We start from the raw sequence: 10,271 nt of genomic DNA, 5'->3' as shown, positions 1-10,271 counted from the left end.
CTTTACTCCAGCAAAGGTCTTCCCAAGTCCAGTAGTGATCTGATGTGGTAGGGTTAGAGCCCCAGTACTTATACTCAAATGTAACTGTCACCCAGCCCAGTGCAGCCATATATTGGAGACAGACTGTCAGACACACAGTGCAGTGAGAGCAGAGAAATGCCCACTTTCTAAAAGTGGCATTTCTAAAATAGTAATAAAATAAATTCAACTTCACTGGTAATTCACCAGAGGATTTATCATTACCATTCCAATTATGTGACTATGATGCAGCTACTCCTTCCTGATCAGGAATTACTACTTAAAAGCATATTAAGGAATTCCCAATGCTGGCCTATGAAAGGAGTAGGCCTCACAATAGTGAAAAAAGACTTTGGGAGTTTTTCACTACCCGTACGCGTAAAACTTAAAAGTACATGTGCTGCCTTTTACTTTTATAGCATCCTGCCCTATGGGCTACCTAGGACCTACATCAGGGGTGATGTATATGTAATAAAAAGGGGTTGGCAAGAAGTTTTAAATGCCAAGTTGAAGTGGCAGTGGAACTGCACACACAGGCTCTGCAGAGGCAAACCTGAGACATGTTTATGGGGGTAAAACCACCCTAAGGATGCCAGGTCGACCAGTCTCACAATTCTTTATTTAAAATGAGAACAGCAACAGTTAGCACGTGACATTTTGCAACACCAAGTTGTGGGATATTTTAAACACAACCTAGGTCAGAGTAATCCCAATTTATAATCCATTTAATATGCAGGGAAAACAGCTCTCACAACACGGAATTACCTAAAAATTCTGTGACATTACACATAGTTATGCAAGAAAAGAAATTCTACGTTCAGTGCTATTCCTTAATGCAAAAATGCCCTCTGCTTCTAAAATGGGTGCTAGAATAAACTAAGCGCTAAGAAATAGCCCTAAAGCAGCTGCTTGCTGTATGTGCTCTTGGCGTAGGACTTTCCGTCATCTTGCTCCTGACATTTCACGCTATTTTCTCAGCGCAAAATTTTCTCCCAAATTACTCTTAATTATGTAAGCAGGAGTATTTGCATTAACAGTAGTAATTCTGCAACCGAAGAGTTATGTGGAATTACCAAAATTACTTTGATAAGTCCAGCTTAACAAATATTGCACCTGGGTCTTTATAGATCCTGAGGAAACCACACAAACTTATTGTATACACCCACCCCTATTCCTCCAGGACAAGGTCAAACTTACTAACTACAGTCACTTGGTACACTAGTAGGGAGACGTGCAGATATTTTCACGGCTGCTTAGTCTTTGGTCGGCCTGCACAGGATCACTCATGAGAAATTCTGAAAAGCTCACTTTCACCTGCCCCCGTCAGTACTCAGTCAAGGGTGCAGCTGCCATTGGTGCAGCAGGTGCAATGGTGCCCTGCCAAAGGAAGTCAGAGGGACACTGCACCCCATGGATGGCTGTATTGACTACCCAGGCCCTATCCAAGCCAAATGTCCACTTATGGTTTGGAAGGAGTTATTTTCTGCAGTCTGTTTAGTACATTGTCCAGTTTTTATAAACAGATGTCTTCAATCCCAGAACTAGCAGCCCAACTAATGAGCCTTGGCAGCAGTAATCTGAAAATGAGTGATTAGCACATCTGATAGAGCTCTATCGGTGGCTAATTTTCTTCTGCCCTTAATAGCTGGGAGATTAATGGCTGAGCATTAGCACGAGAATTGCAGTTCTTTGTCGCATTTGTGCCAAATGACGATTCTAGTCAGGGCCAAACCTCAATGGACACAGGAGCAAGACAGAGGGAGGGCAATAGAGAGAAATCTCATCTTCCCAAAAATCATTCATGTTTCTTACATATGCCAATGACTTTAAAATGGTGAATAGGTATATTTTCATCGTAGCTGACCACGTGTTGCCTGGAGCAGTGCCAGGTTAAACACTGTGGAGGCCCTTAGGCAGTCGAAATTCCCCCAACCCCTGCAAATTATCCTCTAATACGTTTTAAATTTTACAAACCAACAATTTTAATAAACCAATTTTGTTACTCAAAACTAAACATTACACTACATAGTTTGCAGCATTTTTTTACAATCTGACAGCAGACAGGAGAAGAGGTTTTAAGAGACAAACTGTTATGGGAATCTGATGTCTACGGTTTATTTACTTTAAGTTATTAATGGGTACATAACCTTAATACAGTATTTTCTCTATAGAGTCTTTAATGTAAAGTTTTCATTTCTTTGAGTTGATTCATTTATTTTATTTTTTTTAGGAAACAACTAAGAAAGCTTAATTTTAATTTTCTTGCAAGATCAAATCAATATTGTTTTGATCCGTTTGTCACGGGCCCCTAAAGGGAGTGGGGCCCATAGGCCAGTACCTGCTTTGCCTATTTAGTAGTCCGGCATCAGGCTGGAGCAGCATTACTAGAGGAAAGGTTGGGTGCGTCGGCATGGAGTGAATGTTGTGCCACTTCGCCTGATTCTGAGGTGCACCGGGTATGAATCCGCACCCAGGCCCAGATTTATACTTTTTTTGCATCGCATTTGCGTCATTTTTTTTACGCAAAAGTGGCACAAACTAACAAAATACAATTATATTTTGTACGTTTACGCTGCCTTTGCGTCAAAAACTGGTGCAAAGGTGGCACAAAAAAAGTATAAATCTGGGCCCCGGTGTTTCCGCCCATAGATTCCCCTTGCTCTGTGTAAAGAAACACCTGCTGAAATCAAGGAAACAATGTAGGAGTGGACCAGATAAAACCAGTTCCACATGTTATCCCTTATTCCGGCCAGGAAAACTCAGAATAGCATGGCCAAGGTGTGGAATTAAGGGTCATGATCAGTGATTCTGGCCCACGTTATCGGGCAATGTTAATCATGTCCAGCCCTTTAGATGTTCAGAGTGTAGGTGGTGGGCTGTGCAACTCTAGTTAGTTGACAGAAACTATTCCATGAGTAAACCATAAAAATTGAATGTCCTTTTATTCGTGGAAATAACCACATTCCAGTGATATATGGACTCTTTATGATAAAAATGTCTATCAAACGTGGTTGGAACCCAAGAGCTGACTTTAGAAACAAGCGTGATGAACCCAAAACTGTTGGGTATCCAGCTTAATACTTCATGGTCATGGGTCACTTTATGTGATGGTGCCCTGTGTAAATCACGTTTGAGACAGTATCTTCTAATATTTGATAGATTCCTTAGCTATAGTGACTTTGTAGTTATGCTTCTGTGGCAGTTACATAGGAGGTTGTCATCTTATTTTATCCTTGTAACTTTTGGTGCTCCATCAGCCAGTTGGCTATATGACTCTATAAAGCACTTGAGGAGATGGAGTAGAGAAGGTCACCAAGAAACTGGAAATTTGTTCTTTGTGTGGAGGAGAGATGATTTTAGGTGTTTTCTGAGCACAACGTTCACCAAGGGTCTTTTCAGATCTAGTTGTAAGCTGTGCGAAGATTTAGAGGCCTGTGCATCAAATGGAAAGGGGTTTGTGCCCCTGATTCTCAGAAAAAGTCTAGTATGCTTTAGATGGTTTGCCACCTGAGATTTTTGCAGATTTCAGCGTTTTATTGGCATCAAAATGATTTTCCAGTTAATAGCCTCAAACCTGATGGATTCCCATGTACACAGGTGCACTCCTGGAAACGTTTTGTGATTCCATTTTAGCATTCAAGAACATACACGTGTCTTGTTATGTTATAGAAACTTGTTGAGCGCACATATACCACAAGGTTTCTTGGTGCTAAGGTACAAAAAAGGAACACAGTCAAAGAAATCCATCAAGAGATTACATTAGCAATAGGCTTACCTAAATAGTCATGTCTTTAGCACCTGTCTTAACTTCGAGTAATCCGTGGACAACCTGTAGGAAGCGGGCTATCTATGTAGTGCACCAATATAAAGGGACACTGTGCAGATCGTCCAAGACCCTTATTGGCTGGCAGGGGTTGAAATATTAACCCAAAAAGCTATATTTTGTGGTGGTGTGGGCGAGCAGTTAGGTTTATCAGAGGACAGTGTTAAGCATTTATTGCACACACAAAGCCAGTAAGCGAGACATACACTCAATAAAGAAATCCAACTCCAATTTATAAAAATAACACTTATTTTATATGAATTTAGATAGAAAGATCATTAGAATCAGGTAAGTATTTTTTGAGATATGAATTTTTGTACATTTCAAAAGTTGACACAGTGCAATTTCTGGAGAGGTAATGTTATCCTGTGGGGAAAAGCATGTATTGCAAGACTGTTTTCCAGGACTCGAGGTGAGTACAGGACAAGGACCAAGGCAGCACCACCAGGTCACCCTGAGTGGCACTGGGGCATCCGGGTGCATCAGTGCTTTTCAGGTCTGGTGCCCTAATGTTATCCTAGGGGAAAATAAATATATACTGCATTCGGGCACTTAGCAGCAACTTATAAGACTGTTCTTCTGGAGTTAAGATAAGTATATGGCAAGATCCAAAGAAGCACCAACAAGTCACTTCGGGAGACACTAGGGTGTCTGGGTGCAGAGGTGTGTTACAGTGTCAAGTGTCCCATTCACTTCAATGGAGATTGGTCCGGTTAGAAAGAGGCTGCAAGCAGGGACTGGGGGGCCAGTCCGCGGGAAACCACAGGGAGTTTTGACCATTGAAATGCCTGGGCGCTATTGGTCCACTTATCCTTGGGTTGGGGAGTTTGAGTGCAGTGGTGTCTTTTGCTATCGGGTTTGGTACTGGAGTCACTCTTGGTTAGAGGGAGGCCAGCAGAAAGCGACTGAAGGCAGACATTTGGAAGTCCTGTCTTGTCAGACCCAAGGATGGGCTCCGCTATGTAGATCTTTGGACCCTGTGGGCACCATCACCTCCCTCGCCTTCGGTCTGTGTGGCACAGGTGTAGAGGCACTTTGAGGTTTTGGGTGGTGGCAGTCGGAGCCTCACTCTTAGTCTTTGGTTCTGCAGAAGGGGGCAAGCAGGTCAGCTGGGCCACTCTTGATCTGGGTCTCACTGCCACTGAAATGCCATGCTGTGTTTTCACTCAGGGTTTGCAGTTTGCACCCTGATACACAGTCTGCAATGGCAGGCTGTGTGCAATTTTTGTGTGGGTAATGTAAGGTGGCATAAGATATGCTGCAGTCCTTAGGGACCCTCTTTAGTACCCAGGCCCTAGGTACCAGGGGTACCATTTACTAGGGATTTACAGGTGTGCTAAAGTTCTGTGCCAATTGTAAGGAATTAGACACACCTCCCTTTTAAGGAAAGAGCACTGGCACTGTGGTCTATTTCACAGGCCTCAGTGAGGTCTATTTAGCAGGCCTCAGTGAGCTGTCAGAGTTGGAAACCAGCATCTAGTAGTTCTAAAAGGGGGAAAATGTGGGGCGGAGCATCTTCAAAGAAGCCCAGTTTCATACACAGCTGTATTGTGGAAGGGAAAGAATTCCAGATCCAACAAGCTTGACAGGGAATTAAATGACACACATCCTTTTATTTTTATACTTGCTGGTAGTCAGAAGATTCTGATAGGAAGAGCAAAGTCTCCAACTGGGGTATATTTCTTAAGTCTAGATTTAATAAATGAGGGGCCTTCATCAGAAAAAGTCTTGAAGGTGATGCAACCTAGTTTAAAGATAATCCTTTGCTCCAGAGGGAGCTAATGAAGGTCTCTCAAAAGTGGAGTGATACAACAATTTCTAGGCTGTTAATAAATAAGACGTGCTACTTAGCTCTGAACACTCTATAGTCTGCTAAATAAAGATTTTAGTAAGCCAATATAAAATGAATTGACATAATAAAGACGGGAGATAACCTAGAGTATGGCCACTTGGGCTCAGGCTTCTAGAGTAAAGAATCTGTTGTTTTAATCCTTCAGTGATTTAAGAACCGAGATGACATTACTGCTTCCAACTTACATCTTAAGAATAGCTCATTATCAACAATGACTCTCAGGTTTTTGGCAATTTCTTGGCGGACAGAGGGTTTACCATATCAATGAGCCAAAAGGAGTCATTCCAAAAACCCAATTTCCTGTTCATGATGAAGATCTCTGTTTTATCCGCTTTGACTTTGACATAATTACTACTCATCCAATCGTGGATGAAATGTATCCTATTTTGGAAATTGTCATGTGAGGCCGAAGAGCCATCTAACCTGAAAAGTAGCTGCAAATCATCTGCATAGTTGTAAATTGTACAGTTCATATAGCCTAATGCTTGGATAAGATGACTGACATAAATGTTAAAGATAGTGGAGCCCCACAATCCAGTTGTACTTCTGTTCACCTCCAAAAAGACAACAAACAGGTTCAAATGAACTTTTTTTATTTTTGTACTTTTGTTTGAGCCATGGAAAATCCCCTTCCTCATGATGGAACCCCCTCCCATATTGACTCACACCATTGCTGGGCTGTGTTTCTTCTCTTGTCCAATCCTGGAAAGGGAGCTATCCTTGCCCTCCACAGAAGTATATCTTTGAAAGTTTCCAGGGGAAAGAGGTGGCAGGGGTATTTGTGAATACACACAAACATGGTGGAGAGACGTGGGAGGAGTAAGTGAATACCCACGAACCAAACATGGTGGAGAGGTGGGAGAACACCAACAAACATGTTGGAGATGTGTGGGAGATGCTTGTGTATACCCAAAAACATGGTGGAGATCAATATGATTTCTATTGCATTGTAAAATTTGTACAGCACTTCCCTGCCTATTTTAAGAACTCAAAGTGTTATTGCAGCATTACTAGACTGAAATGTTATTGGCCAGGAACACACACTTTGGCTTACTTCAGCAACCAGAATTTCAGTCAAGGATTTCCAGTCACACATATAAAGCCCACAATTCACGCACAAGAGTTACCTGCTTTAGTCTCTAGTTGTATAAGAAAGGACAAAGGGGCATATTTATGAAAAGGGGGGCGCCACTTTACTTTCGCCCCATAGAGCCCGTCCAACGACACCATGGTAGTGCTGTATTTATACTATGATGCACCGTGGCAATAGTTAGGGTGACTAGTGTCATATTTTATTACACTAGTCCGGCACTTTGCAGGGCTAGGGTCCAAAATTATGATGCTAATCCTGCAGGGCACCCAGAGGCCCAATGTAATCAATGGGAGCCTCTTTATGACACCTGCAGTTAGCAGGCGTTAAAAATTGCTAGTTAAAAAATGGTGAAAAGGAATCTCAGAGATTCCTTTGTGCCATTTTTAAAGCCCCCCCCCAGCGCCAGATCGCCCCCCTCTTGCATATATTATGCCTGGTGCAGGGATAATGTGGCACAAGGGGTTACAAATTGTAAAATATGCAGCAATTTTCCCCTTCCAGCGCCACATTAGCGTAAACAAATGACACTAATGTGGTGTCGGAATGGCGCAAGGGCTCCATAAATCTGGCCCAGAGTGCTTTGTGCACATTTGCCTTTTGAGACCTGCATTAGGAACCCTCGAACTCAGTTCAATAAAAATGACTTGTAATTCATGTATATAATACGGTAAATAGCTAGATAGTTACTGAAATAGATTTTCTAAACCCATTGGTGGATCCATTATCTACCATTTTCAGCATATAAAACACTGAAGCTGAATCCCAAAGTATGAGTGGCTGACATCTTCCTCTTAGTAAGCTTTTGAGTTGAAGAAAACACATTTAGGATATGTGACGGCATCAGGAGACATGTCACTCAGAAAAACCTCCCAGAGAAAACTTGTTAAGCATTCAGGGCCTTTTACGCAAAAGCAGCACAAACCTACAAAATATAATTGGATTTTGTAAGTTTGCGCTGCTTTTGCATGAAAAAATGATGTAAATGCGGCACTAAAAAAGTATAAATATGGGGCTCAGTGAGAGCTGAATAAAGGCACATATAACTAAGTGTAACTTTTGAAACGTATGACTGATGGATTCAAGTTAGGCCATCGCAAAATATAAATCACCAAGTAAATCTGATAGTTGGGGGAATTTCGAGTTACGCTTGCCTCATGAAAGTCCCTAAATTATGCTATTATGTCACGTTGCATAATTATGTAGCAAAGTTATAGCACAGGAACAAGGTGAACAATCAAAAGTTGAGAAACGTTTTTGCAGTGATTGTTTCTTGTGTCCTATTTTTTACACAAAATGGATCTCTGGATCAAAATGTGACATATTTGGGGGCATATTTATACTCCATTTGCGCCGAATTTGCAGCATTTTTTCATGCACATACAGCGCAAAACTAACTCCATATTTATATTTTGATGTTAGACCTGTCTAACGTCAAAATATTGGAATTTGCACAATTTTTTAGATGTGTGAAACTACCTTGCGTCAATGAGATGCAAGGTAGGCGTTCCCATCTAAAAGATGGTGCCAGCCCCATATTCATCCCCCAGGCTAAAATGACGAACAGGTGGGAGGAGGGGCTAAATAATGGTGCATAGCTTGCTTTGGGGACCTTTGGGTCGTTAGGGGACCTGTGGACCCATTTCTACCATTAAACACCATGGCATGGGTCCACAGGTGCCCTCCTCAAGCCCAGCGTCACTCCCACCCACACTAGAGGGACACCAGAGGATGGGGGACCCCATCCCAGGTAAGTAGGGTTTATTTTTTTAATTAAAGTGCCATTAGGGTCCCCTTACATGGCACAGGGGCAATCATGCCCAGGGGACACTGGTCTCGTCTGCTGGCCATTGGGGTGGTGGGCATGACACCTGTCTTTTCTAAGACAGGAGTCATGTGGTATGGATGGTTTTGCGTCAGAAAATGACACTAGGCTGGTTAAAGGCATTTTTTTTGCCTCTAACCAGCCTAGCGTAATTTTTTAGTGCAAAACCCCTTCTCCCAATCCACCACCCCCACCCGGCTAATGCCATTTTTTTTACGCCAGCCCACCCTTTGCACCGGCTTGAGCCATTCCATAAATATGTCGCCCGGCTGGCGTTCAGGAATGGCTCAAGCTGGTGCTAAACTTTTTGATGCAAAACTGAGTTAGTGCAGTTTTGCATCAAAAGGTATAAATATGCTAAATACCAGTTTTGCATTTGACATAGATACACATAATTTCACATAATTGTGTGTAATTAAGTGAAAGCAACACAAATTTTGCACACCTCCAGTTTAAACATTACTGGTAGCATTTGCACACGTAGCAGGTGAATGATCACTGATAGGACAGCCAGCATGAACAGAACTAGCATATAAGACTTCAATATATATAACAGATCTATCGATTCAGCCCTTTTACTGTAATTCAATATCCAAAGTTCGTTATTTTAGAGTATTTTAATCACATATATTTTTAATACCATCCCAAAGCACCTTTATTCTACCTGAAAACTGCAGTTTCAAAGTGCATCTTGTAATCATTCTGTAAGGCACTTTACATTTTGCACACCCAGGACCAACTGGCACATGCATTCTTAATGCTGGATATTTTACATTGGGTCTGATTTAGATCGTGGACAACGTCCTTACTCCATCAGGGCAACAGGGGCGTAGCTTGGTCAAGAAGACTGGGGGGTAGTGAGCGTCATATGTCCGGACAATCACACTGGCATATAATGTTAAAATACCATTATAAAACAAGAAGGGCACATAATAGAGGTCTAAAAGGCAGTGTAATGAGAGAGGAATGCAGATTGGTAGGAGTTCTAAGTGAGAGAAACGCAATATTTTGTAAAATAATCAACATTTTTAGAGCTTTCAAAACAGATGACAGAGTGTGTGTATGTTTTTGTTAGTGTGGGCATGCAAAATTTCCAGGTGAAATCCGACCAACACTTCACCATACCGGACTGACTGCACCTGTACCCAAGTATTCATCAGAAAATGCATTTATTAGGGTTGGGTAACACCCCAAACATCGCACCCCTGAAGCTATGTCCCTGCAGGGTAACAAAGTACAGTACCCCATCATCCTGATGGAGTATCCATCTTCCGCATCTAGAGAGGTCCGCTCTCTCAGTGGAAATCTGTTACTGTGACAGGAGCCAATGTCACAGCGGTACCTATCAATGTGTTAAAAATTTGACTGATGGCTCCTTCAACACAACAGTACAGTCCATCAAACTTTTTATCTGTTTATAATATCAAAAACAAAATCTTAAAGCGGGGTTTTGTTTAAAAAAAAAAAAAAAAAAAAGTTTATGACCCCCCCCCAACCATGTAGGTTGTCTCCCACGGTGTGGGGAGTCATTTTTGGCGTTTTCCCTGCCCTTTACCTCCAGGTTTTACCTGGCAGTGATCAGTAGTAAAATCTGGCCATTTGACCACAAACTTTAAATTGGACAGGCGGCCAAACGGACAAACTTCGGACAGCGCTTACTCAG

This window comes from Pleurodeles waltl, chromosome 10 (genome assembly GCF_031143425.1).
Source record: "Pleurodeles waltl isolate 20211129_DDA chromosome 10, aPleWal1.hap1.20221129, whole genome shotgun sequence".
NCBI classification, from domain to species: Eukaryota; Metazoa; Chordata; class Amphibia; order Caudata; family Salamandridae; genus Pleurodeles; species Pleurodeles waltl.
Note: the sequence above shows the minus strand (reverse complement) of the source record.